The sequence below is a fragment of the Populus alba genome, chromosome 10 (assembly GCF_005239225.2).
Source record: "Populus alba chromosome 10, ASM523922v2, whole genome shotgun sequence".
Taxonomy (NCBI): Eukaryota; Viridiplantae; Streptophyta; class Magnoliopsida; order Malpighiales; family Salicaceae; genus Populus; species Populus alba.
In genome coordinates this window covers 11,872,272-11,885,963 of record NC_133293.1, presented here as the reverse complement: position 1 = coordinate 11,885,963, position 13,692 = coordinate 11,872,272, and positions in this window count along the sequence as shown.

The window sequence follows — 13,692 nt, the reverse complement described above, 5'->3', positions numbered from 1 at the left end:
AAATAAATCAAATACTAATTTAAAAAAAATCTTTAAACCCACCATTTTTCTCAAAAATCAATCAATCCAAAAATTGACCTTTCCTCTGTTGTGATTGCATATCCTACCATCCATTTCGACGGTCAACTTGCTGCTCCTACAAAATATATATATATATATATATATATACACACACACACACACATATATATATCATCAATGCTAACTTCCTTGTCAAATGCTATCAAGACCGCCGTGAAGGCTGACATTGAGAGGAAGAACAGTAAATTTGACTCAGCCTCTGAAACAAGTACGAACTGAGAAAAAAACCATGGTTTAGTTCATGAATTTTAAAAATAAAAATCTGGTAATTCAAGATCTTCGTTTGATTATCACTCATCAATCTCGTTCTCTCTCTCTCTCTCTCTCTAATTTATTTGAACTGTGCTTGTGAGTTTTCTTCTCCGTCCTTTATTATTATTATTATTATTATTATTGTCTCTCCCTCGCTTTCAATTTTTCTTCATCATGTTGTTGTTTTGTCAATTATTCCTGTAAAAACTTAAAAATGTCAGCTAACAACCATACTTCCAAATCTCATTTAATTTGAAGATCTTTTTTTTTGTCAACTATCCATTTATAATTTCAACTTGTCATTTAATGTAATGTGGTGATGTATTATTGATAAAAATTACGTGTTTGAAAAACCTAGATATAAATTTTTTTTGTTAAGATAAAAAAGGTAAAGCAGGGAAATAAATTGTTTTGATTGTTAAAGAATCTTATTATTTTAATAGTTTAAATTATTAAATAAAATTTTAAGATATAATTTATATTAATTTTTAATATTAATTTTTTTAAAAAAAATTACCAGATAAATTAGAGCTACAGAGGGTTAGCTGAACAAGTTAAAACTATACATGAACAATTGACAACGACACTAAAACCCGGGAAGATAATTAAAATTTACCTTAAATCTATAATTTTCTAACATATTTTTTTAACATGAAACAAACACGCTATGAAATAATTTATGGCAGAAAGAATCTAAATTTGCAAAATAAAAATAAATGAATAAAGGACAGAGGCTAAATATCACTATCGCATATCTTTGGGATGTTGACGCCGCGAAAAGGCCACGGATCTCATTCCCAACTATTTTTTTTCTATCCCTGTCTTTTACAACTCTGCCCTTCTATGTCATGTAGTGGCTCCACTCTCGTGTTCTAAATCGACCCTATTTTCTTTCCTTCTTTCTTTCTCGTGATAGAATAGAGAAAAAAAGGAAGACGCATGTTCAAGATTTATTTCTCAAAAAAACCAGACAGTAAAGAAGACGTTTAGTGGGAATTTGAAAATATGATGGGTTCTGTTTTAAGTATATTTTACTTTAAAAAATTAAAAAATTAAAAAAATTAATTTTTTTAGTGATTTTTTATTATTTTAATGTGTTAATGTTAAAAATAAAAAAAATATTTTGATGTATTTTTAAATAAAAAATACTTTTAAAAATTTTGATGAAAAAAAAAATAAAGTGAAGGCATGGAATACAAATCCTTATTGTTCGGTTGACAGAATAAAATAAATTGGAACTAACCCCTTAATTTATAAGGAAGCACATCATTACACTTTTAAATTGATGATACTTGAAGAACATAATCAATAAAAAAAATATCTCATAGTCAATCACAATCACGGGATACTTTTAAAATTTTGAAAGATGATTTAAAGATGGAAAACATTCTATAAAAACCTTGTATTGATAAATAAGTTGGAAATTATTATACAGTCATTACACTTACATTACAGATTCCAATAAAAAACAAAGTCTTGTGGCGAATTTGTAAATAAATAAGTAAAAAAAAGACTCTTTGATAAAATAAAATAAAAAATTTACTATTTGCGTGAAAAAAATTATCACTTTATTATCTCCTTAAAAAGGTTATAGTTGCCCATTTTCTATATTCATTTTCCCATGCTCAACAAACACTAATATATGATTTTCATTTAGAACACTCAAACATTAAAAACAACTCATTTTTCAAGAATTCTTTTTTGTATTAAATACATTATTTTTCAAATACAAACGCATCCTTGAATATATATACTTTTGGTTCACAGATAATGTGTAAGTAAACCCATTTTTCTTGCATATATATGGTACTAGCAAGAGTTGTCCACGTAGCTAATGGTAACTTCCTGTTTCAACGATTCAACATTAAAAAAAAAAAAAAAAAAAAAAAAAACTCCTCTTAAATTCGAAATGAGACAAAACATGAAATGTTTGTCTTAAAATTCGAGTAGTGAAAATTGAAAAAACAATAAAAGAAAAGGAATATTTACGTGGTTTTTCACCAATCCTTATCGGGATGAGCATGAATCGCAACAAAGGGATGAAATTACAGTTGACAATATTGTGGCTGGAAATACCCACTGCCAACAAAAACAAAGAAATTTTGTAACTTGCAAAACACGTGGCATCTTTGTATTGTTTGGGTTTGCTTGGTGGTTATAATCGGGTCACGAAGGGCATTATGTGTACCAAGAGTAAGTCAAAACATGATTAATGGAATTCTTGTAAATTTCTTACCTTTTCGTTTATGGAATCTAGTAGGGCTTTTATTTATTAACCGGGATTAAACTAATATTGTGAAATTATATTATAAATTATATATGATTATATGAAATTTATGAAAATAAGGATGCAAAGTGATACTATCATTAAATTAGGAAACGTTTTAGATAATCTATCCCGAAATAAAATAACTCTTGTTTTCAAAAGGTTTAAAGACATGATCCTTTGTAAGTACTTTATAAGTTTATAGTTTATAGTTCATAGAATCATCTTAAACTTTTTTACAAGAGTCTTAGTCAAAGACAAGAGTCTTCGTCAAAGACAAAACACTGCTTGGTCACTATGCTTGTCGATCACAACACGGGTTGGTGACTCATTTTAGTAGGACGGGAAGAAGAAATATTTAAGGCAAGATTATTAATTCTGTTATGGTTGATATTTTGTTTTTTAATTTGAACGATAAATCTTGGTTTTGAAGTATTTTAAAGTATTGTTCGTAGTTGAATTGTTTATGTATATAATTCAAAATATTAATTCAATAAATATAATATTTAATTTTAATTTAAAAATAAATTAACTTAAAATTATACAATTCAAATTTCAAACATAAGTAAAAATATGAGAGTTAACCTAATATAACCTTATCGATTCGACGGGTTCAAAGACAATTTGAACAACCAATAAAAATATAGTTTGATTAAAAAATTCAAGATTATATTTTTTAAAAAAATATATACTACAACGACAACATGTTAGATCAACCTGGATCATGATGCCATAAACCAACTTTAGTCTACTTGGGTTAACTCGCAAAACTCGTGACCTTAATAATGAGACTAAAATAATTTCTTAGAAAACAAATCAAAATAAAATAAAAGGCCTAATTTATAATCAACAAAATATTGAATGATGAAACTAAAAAAAAAAAAGTCAATTAAAAAAATAGATAAAAAAACCCGAGTCAACCGAGTTAACCCATCAAACTTGTAACATGGATCTTGAGATCAAGATAACCACATAAAAAAATCAAACCAAGATAAATTATGAAGTACAATATCTAATAAATCAAGTATTGAAAGATAGAATAAGAGAGAGAAAACGTAAATTTTTTATATATAAAAAAACATTATTTATACGGAACAAAACTGGAATGTTCTAGCTAGAAATTGGCTGGAATTTATAAAACGGGCTGAGATTCTGAGCGAAATGAATTTTGTTCCTTATTATTTTGTTTATTGAATTGAAACGAGATATATTGGCATTTTCAAACATAACATAATATAATTGATAACCTTGATTCCAGGGACTAATAAGACAATGTTATTAAACTTGGTCCAACTTAACAAATAAACTCAATGATATGCTAACCTGATTTTTAGTGCTAACTAGATTTTGAATTAAACTAGATAGAAGTTGATTTGGTGTGATCAAATTGAGCTCTTATTCAACTAATGGTCCGATCCAAATCTAGTTTGATTTTTTAAAAAATCAACTTCGTTTCAATTTTTTAAAAATAAAATAAAATAACACCATTTTGAATTCACTCAAGTAATCCACCCAACCAAAAAATTAAGGATTGGGACAAGTTAGGTCTAATAAATTTGCAATAAGCAACACTCTGTAATTTGCATGTTTGGGTGAGACTATAGGTGTGCTTTAGAATGCGTTAGAAGTTAGGCTCGTGCATGAAGCCTATAAAAAAAGCACGAAAAGAAAAGAAAAAACTAGATTTTTTTGTAGGTGATATTTGTGCATGGTTAGATTATATTATTTGACTTCTACCCCAACTTCTACATCATTTTCCAATGCAAAAAACTAGAAGTATTTTTTATAATAAAAAAACAGAGTTCAGATAACATGTATAAAACAAAACGCAGAGAAAGAGGACGACATGATCATGATCATGATCATGATCATGATCATTCATTGAACAGAGAGGGAGGGAGGGGGGCTGTGATGGGAAAGAGAGAGAGGACGACATGATCATGAACATTCATTGAACATAGAAAGTTAGCAGCCCACATGGCCGACATCTACACACTTACTTTGCGTGGCAACAAAAGTTTCTACAAGAGAAGAGTCGTCTTATGAGCCATTGCTAGCAGACAACGCCCAGGTCACCCTCTCCCCTCCCCGTAGTCGCTTTGCCTCTGTTGTGTTGAAAACAATGGTCCCTAAGAAATCTCACACTTATTCCATCGTAAGATATCCTTTTTCAAAGAACAACCAGCATCAACTACTGTTTATATCTCCTTTCAAAGATATACCCATCACGTCAAACCAACTAACATATCCATTGTGGGGACGCGTTAGGTTTTATACCATCCTCCCTCTCCCTCTCTCTCTCTCTCTCTCTCTCTAACACACAGTGCTGCTCATGGAGGTGCTCGCTTCCCTCAGCAAAGATCCTGGCTTGGACTGGGCCTTGAGCATTGAACATTGAAAATTGAAATGCATTTTTTTCTTAATATTGGTCCTTATTCTTTCATTTTTTTCCAACAACACTTTAAAATTATTTTTTTCATAAAATTGATGTTCAATTCACTTACAGAACATTCACAGATACCCTGTATATGCGATAGAGAATAAATAAAAACAAATTCTATCACATAAATTGACGCAAACATCAAATGCGATGAAAAAAGGATAAAAAAAGGTATCGCCGAAGAATGAATAACCATGGTGTTTTTGTGAGATAGCCCACAGTAAAAGTGGGTTTTATTGTTTCACGCAATAATTGTGTGATCGATGATTTCCTTCCAAAATTCAAATCATAATTGCAGTTTCAGTTTATTCAGTTATATTGCCATGTTTGTTATTATATTATAAAAGTATTTTTAAAAAAAATTGAATTTTTATTTTATTTTTTTACTTTAAATTAATATTTTTTGATGTTTTTAAATTATTTAGATATAATGATATTAAAAATATTATTTTAGTATATTTTTGAGTAAAGCATGTTTTGAAAAGCTATTCTGATGCTATATATTGAAAATACTTTCACTGCTACAACATAGAATTTTAAGTGGTAGTTGTTCTATAATTATACTAATTAATATCGAGTGAAGTATTATTACAAGTATATTGTATTGTGATATTTATAGCAATTATCTTTATTATTCATTTTTAACGATATTTAATTGACTTTAAAAACATTTATAATGGTTCTAAAAGTATTTATTTCAAATGTATTAAAACAGCAAATGCTTTGGATCCAATGTTGGTGAAGACATATCACAACTGTCACTAAACTGACAGGTTATGTCAAAACATGAAAAATGCATAAATAAAAAGTGAATATTTTGACTACACACACACGAGGGTAAATTTATTATTTTATCTTATTTTATATTTTTCTCAAAAACTTAAAGCAATTGAGCTCTTGAAATATTTATTTTAATTGTAATAAATTTAAATAAAAACCAGCAATGAAAATGGTCTCGTTGCGTTCGCTTGTTTCTCTATTCCATATTAATTTATTATCTCTACATTACCGTTAACAAGCACAACTCCTTGTAATTACGGATAAAATATCTATATTTACTCCTTTTTTATATATATATAAATATCAACTTCCCATTTTAACCTTTAATAGGCCTTCGCAGTTATTGATATAATTTATTACTTCATATATTTTTAAATTAATTTTAGTAAACAAGGCATTATCTTTTTATTTTTTATTAACAAATTTTGTGATAAAAAATTCTTAGCTCGTTTTTCATTAAAAATAATAATAATTCGTGATCAGCATCTTAGTTTTCCCTTTTTTCATTAAAACTTAAATTGATGCTGTCGATAGCATACAGCAGGCATGATAACCAATATATTTAAATAACGCTTAATGGAGAATCTATTAGCTAGGGTTAGCAGTGAAAAATCCATTGCAACGGAAGATGTCCCTAGCTGATCGCAGCTTTACCATTGCCAATTTGTGAAATTGTTTGTCTTACGAGAAAAATGAGTCGTCGTTCTTTTCATTATCAACCGCGACCACCTAGATCGTCCCTCACTCGAACCCAGCCTTCACCTCCTTGACAATCACCCACGCCACCAACTCTCAAATCAACGACCACAGAACGCCACCTAGATCGATGCTGCTGCTGCAAGGGAGGTCAATGATGAGGAGTGGCTTTGGCCAGGAGAGGAACGAACACGAGCAGGAGAGGGTGAAAACTGTTGCGGAGACAGCTCCCAATGGTGGTTCTGGTGGGGATTAATATGTGGTGGTAGTAGGTGGCTTTTTATGGTTGATTCGAAGAATGTGGTTTCATGGCTTTGGCGGTGGCGGCGAGGGGCAGTTGAGTTAGAATTTCTAGATGGCCCGGAAAGGGCACGGAAAGAAAGAAACATTCAGGACATCCTAAATGAAGAATTGTGTCGTGGAATAACTGTAAAAAACGAAACAAAGTCGGAACTGTTGATCGTGCTAACATAGCTATCCTCTTTGTGTGCGCGGTTTCATTCCTTTGTTTCGAAAGGACACGAATGGAGAAGGTGATCATGATGAATCTATCATAGCGATCATAATAGAAGGAGAATTCTTATAAAATAAAAATTCACTTTACATTATTAGAGATTAAGCTTTAATGAAATCAAGAATATTATTGTCCTTTTATCTTCTCAGTAAATTTTAAAAGAATCTGAAAATCTTATATATTTTTTAATTCCTTTTATTTAGAAATTATGACCATGGCTTTTTTTCAACCAATAATCAAACTTATGGATTGACCATGTTCCTACATTGCATAACAATCTAATAAATTCAAATAAAAATAATTTTTTTTTTTTGACTCGGCCCGTGGGACACCTTATAGAACGACAGTATTTATTATGTCATTGTCTTAAAGGCCACTTGCAAACGACATTGTTTTTAAAAGAAACAAAATCATAGCCTGTGAAGTAAAATTACATTTGATCTTCCTGTAGGAACTGCAGCATTCATGTCAGCGGTCTTATACATATATATAAAAAAACATACGAGCCAGGCTCACAAACAAAGGCAGGGAAAAAGACAAGACAAGTCAGGCAACAAGTTACAGAAAGTCTTCGTTGCGTATGTACGTACCTTCATCCGAATATTATCTTTTTAGTTAAAAATGTCTATAAATTGAAATCCAATGTACTTAGAATAAGTTCCCAGCAATCCGAGTTGATTTGAAGATATGTGCAGAATTTTTTAAAGCCACAGGCCATCAAGCCAGCTTGGGGCTCTTTCATGATTTGGTATATATGTCCATCTGAGGTCCCGTAATATGCGATACGATTGGTTGTATACCAAATCCTTTTGATTTGCTCCCAATAAAATAAAAGCATAGAAACCATAAAATTCGGTTGACAAAGCAGCGTAAACGCTGAATACAAAGATGCTGATACTTGATCGACTAGTCAAGACAAGAAAATTACTAGGTTCCATGATCCAAAAATATGCCCCAAACTCGTGGTAGCTATGCATGCCTATTATTATTATTATTCTCATGTTCATTTTTCCAGTTTGGAGTAAAATTCACATCTTAATCCTTCTTCCCATCACTTTTTATCATCGAAGTGTTTTGTATAATTATTTTTTATTTAAAAATATATTAAAATAATATATTTTTTATTTTTAAAAAATTATTTTGACATTAACATATCAAAAAAATCCAAAAATACTAAAACAAATTAATTTAAAATAAAAAAAAATAAAAACCAGATGAAATTTCTATTCCCCATCATTAGGTGAAGTGGATGTACTACACGATCTTCAAAAAGCATGTCCTGAACCTAGATGACTCGAGCGAGGTGGGTTATAGTTTGGTGCTGTAGCCACTAAGCTACACAGTAAAATAAAGAGTTCCAGCCACGAAAATTTCTCAGTATTGTTGGGCAACCATCAACTCCATACTCCAGTTCTGCCTTGAGAGTCTATGAGAGGTGAGAATATAGCTACATGTCATTAAGGGAATGGAAACAAAATGAGAAATATAACCATGGCATAGATCATATTTACTAAGAATTGGCTCGAGAAAATCACAAGAAATATAACTTAATTAGTTAGGTTTTAGGTTTGTTTTTTAGAAATCACCAGTTTGAGTTTCACCAACATTAGAACCACTAGAAATTTACATGGTTATTAATTTTAGGTCCCGTGGGATTAGTTAAGATATGCACAAATTGATTCAGACATCCACGTTAATAAAAAAAAATTAACTTAAGAAATAACTTAAATCATTGAATCATCATGTCAATAAGCAAGTCATCTATAAATATGAATTAATTATTTTTATTAAAAAATATCATTTATTTTTTAAAAAAATCTTTAAAGTTAATCCAACCAAGATTTACATGCTTCTCAGCTCAAAAATGTTTTTCCAACCTCAGCAGGGTTTAACACCTTGTAAGAAATAAAATTGAAAAGACAGATGATGGCAAGCAGCATATTTTATATATACAGGAAAAGATGGGCTTGGCCCATTCCAATGTATCTGTTCGACACAAATTTGCACTCAATAACACGAACACTCCTGGGGCCGAAATGATTTTAGAATCTCCACAAGGACTACTACTTGTCTTTTCAACTGAAAGAAGAAAGCGGAAAGAGATTCTTATCCTTTATAAAACGCTCCGTTTCCATGAAATAGGTGTCTGGAAGTGACTAGGATAAAAACATACACAAGCTCGTTAATTAGATGACTAAACTTGAAGGATATAATTTGCAGTCTACAAAACATCAAACTGAATTATTTTATTGATAAATTATAAGTTTCCTCAAAACTAGACTACTCCATCGCTTTGAATAATGAACTACGACAAACCTAATTTCATTAAACATTATATAATTCAAATAAAATTTAACAACTTGTTCTAAATTTTTAAATCGTGTTAAAAATAAAAATATTTACGATAATAAAATAAAATCAAGCCATAATAGACTAGTAGTAATTGAGACCCCCTTCCCCACTTGAGAGGAAACGGGAAAAAAACTATATCTTCCCATTTTTTTACTCCTGAATTTATAATCAAACATGCCGAATAATAAATATTGAAAAATAAGAATGTCTTCTTCTTTTTAACAAAGCAGCCACTTGATATCCTAGTCAGGCTAATGAATGTTCTTGTAGTACCTGTTAAGAATTACTTAATGTTCAAAATCAAATTTTATTATTTTATTTGTTATATGTTTTACTGTGACAACTTAAAAATATCACCACATAAAATAATACTCGTTTAATTTTTGCAATTAATATCAGTTGGATATTTCATTTTTCTCACACTATAGTCCTTATAACTTTGTTTTCCTCGTACTTCAATCCATGTTGAGAAAAAAATAATTTAATCCCTGAAGTTCTTGCAACAATCCGAATTAGTTTCTAAAATGTTCTCTTTTAAATTTTTCATTATATATTGTTTCTATATTTGAGTCCTAAAACTTTATTTCCACTCGTGTTTTGGTCCATTAATATTGAAAAAAATCAATTTGATCCTTGAAGTTTTTATGAAAAGCTCAATTTAATCTTTAAAGTTTTTTTATTTTTATTTTATTTTTGTTCTTATGTTTTTAAGTGTTTGATATTTTGTTCTAAAACTTCATTTTGTTCATGTTCTTCTATCCTTAGATGCTAATAAAAAAGAGAGGGAAGTCATTAGAGAAGGGAGAGGAGAGAAAAAATTTGGTTTGCCACGTACCAATAATAAAAAAGGTTGAATTTGATTTAATAATTAAGTTTGTATTTGGAAAGAAAGTTGAATATATGTGATTTTTCTCTTTAACCATATTGGAAGAAAGTAAATCAAGGTCCACGATTGTTTTTTCATTTGATTTTAAAATTGATTAAAGCTTGTTTTAGGGTTGAAATAAAATTATTGAGATTTATATGATTTTTTGTAGTGTCTTTTTGGTTAAAATAAGTTAAAGTATGATTTTTAAAAATCATAAGACTCATATCTCAATTTAGACCTCAATGTTTTAGTGAATGATACTTTATTTGCCCTAAAAACATTTCAGATTTCCCTTTTTATGCTAAGCTTGCAGGTCTAACCTTTTAGCTTAACAAAACTTGACTTTTTAGTTTTAAAAGTTCAGCAAGTTTAAGGATATGTTTGTTTTTGTGAAAATAATTTTTAAAAAATAATTTTTCAAACTTTATTGTGTTTATTTACCATTAAAAAAGTTGGTCAACGGAAAACACTTTCCGGTCAAAGAAAAATTTAACTTGATTTTCAGGAAAGTATTTTTCTTTTATTTTGGGCAGAAAACATTTTCTAGAAGTTGTGAAAAATTTATAAATGTCATTATTTGCTGATTATATCAAATTTGATCCTCAAACTTTTGATTGTTATATGTATTTTGTTTTGAAATTTTTTTTTTCAATTTCATCCCTTAGGATTTAATTTTTATATTAATTTTGGTCATTATTTTTATAATTGTTATTTTCTTTTTCCTTATCATTTTTTAACTGAAATTTTTTATCTATCAAATTTGGTCCTTATTTTTTTTATTATCACTTATTTTATTTGAAATAATTTATGAAATGTTAATTATTATTATTTTAATTTCTTCATCTTTTAATTTTTTTTATTTTTTAGATTTGATCTCTATTATTTTGATTATTATTTATTTTATTTGAGATAATTTATGAATTTTTTTTTCAATTTCATTCTCATTCAACTTTTTAATTTGTAAGATTTGTTCCTTATAATTTTAATAAACTTGAAAAAAAAAATAAAACATTAATAAGTTATTTTCTAGCTCATTTTCCATGACACAACCAAACACTGAAAAGTGTTTTCTAACTTATTTTTTATTACACTACTAAACATTGAAAAATAATTCACTTTTCAAAAAAAAATTATTTTCTAGCAAATAAACAGGGTTTAAGTAAGTCATTTTTTGAAACCTAGTCATGTATGGGCTGTTATTTGTTTTAAGGCTATAGGCGCCTGCCCCTGCCTTGCAAGCCCAAACATGCATGATCTTGTTTTTTTATTTTTTAAATAAAATTATATTTAGATAAATAATTAAGATGACATTCAAAAAATAAGATTAGAGCTTTATATGATAACTTTTTCAATTATTTTATGAATAATATATATAAATCTAATATATAAATTTTTCTTAAAAATATTGTGCGTGAATATTCAAGAAGAGTAAAATATTTTTTTTTTTTATCATAAAGTTTTTATATAATTTTCATGAAATAATTATTCTTTTGTTTTTTCCAAACAAGTGTCCAAAAACTTATCAACACATGAGTACTTTTTTAAGATCATGATAAGTTTTTATTTAAAAAAATATGGTTTTAATAAAAAAATATGTTTTCTTCAAAATAAGAAAATAAATTAATAGGAAATAAGAGATATGTTTTCTTGTGAATATTTATTTTAATTACATTAAGTTTTTATTGAAAAATCATGATGATATAAGTGACATGTTCTGTTAAAACATGAAAAATGCATAAATAAAGAATGAATATTATGACTAAAGAAATACATTTTTTTCTCAAAAACTTAAAGCCTTCAAACTCTTGAAATATTTATTTTAATTGTAATAAAATTAAATAAAAACCAACTTTAAATATGGTCTCGTTGTCTTCGCTTGAATCTCTATTCCATAATTTATTACCTCTACGTTACCGTTAACAAGCACAACTCCTTATAACCTATACGGATAAAATATTTATACATGTATCTATATTTACTTTTTTATTATTATTATAAATATCAACTTATACCATTTTAAACCTTTAATTGGCCTTTGCAATTCTTGTTATATTTTATTAATTCATATATTTTTAAATTAATTTTATTAAAAAAAGGCATTATCTTTTTATTTTTTATTAACAAGTTTCGTGATAAAAAATGCTTAGCTCCTTTTTCATCAAAAATAATAATAATTCGTGATCAGCATCTTTATTTTTTCTTTTTCATTAAAACTTAAATTGGAATGTTGTCGATAGAATACAGCAGGCATGATAACCAATATATTTAAATAATGCTTAATGGAGAATCTATTAGCTAGGGTTAGCATTGAAAAATCCATTGCAAAGGAAGATGTTCCTAGCTGATCGCAGCTTTACCATTGCCAGTTTGTGAAAATTATTTGTCTTGTGAGATAAATGAGTCATCGTTCTTTTCATTATCAACCGCGACCACCTAGATCGTCCCTCACTCGAACCCAGCCTTCACCGCCTTGACAATCACCCACGCCACCAATTCCCAAATCAACGACCACAGAAAGCCACCTAGATCGATGATGATGCTGGAAGGGAGGTCAATGATGAGGAGTGACTTTGGCCAGGAGAGGAACGGACACGAGCAGGAGAGGGTGAAAACTGTTGCGGAGACAGCTCCCAGTGGTGGTTCCGGCGGGGATTAATATATATGTGGTGGTAGTCGGTGGCTATTTATGGTTGATTCGAAGAATGTGGTTTCATGGCTTTGGCGGTGGTGGCGAGGGGCAGTTGAGGTAGAATTTCTAGATGGCCAGAAAAGGGCACGGAAAGGAAGAAACATTCAGGACATCCTAATTGAAGAATTGTGTCGTGGAATAACTGTAAAAAACGAAACAAAGTTGGAACTGTTGATCGTGCTAACATAGCTATCCTCTTTGCGTGCGTGGTTTCATTCCTTTGTTTCGAAAGGACACAGATGGGGGAGGTGATCATGATGAATCTATCATAGCAGCATAAAAGAAGGAGAATTCTTATAAAATAAAAATTCACTTTACATTATTAGGGATTAAGCTTTAATGAAATCAAGAATATTATTATCTTTTATCTTTTCAGTAAATTTGAATTTTTTTTAATTCCCTTTATTTGGAAATTATGACCCTGGCTTTTTTTCAACCAATTATCAACTTATGGATTGACCATGTTCCTACATTGCATAACAATCTAATAAATTGACCATGTACGTATGAATTAATTTGCAATTATTTTTAGCTTAATACCACATGGATAGTGTATTTTCTTGTCCAAAATCAAAATAGTTTATGAGTTCGCACACTCATTATCCGTTATTACCATAATGACACACAAAATAGTGTTCGATTATAAAAAGGTTTGTCTAAATTCTGACAACAGCATGTAATAAATGCTAAAATACATTCAACAATTCACATTTCACAACTTGAAAACTATATAAAGTAGTGATGGCACGCGCCA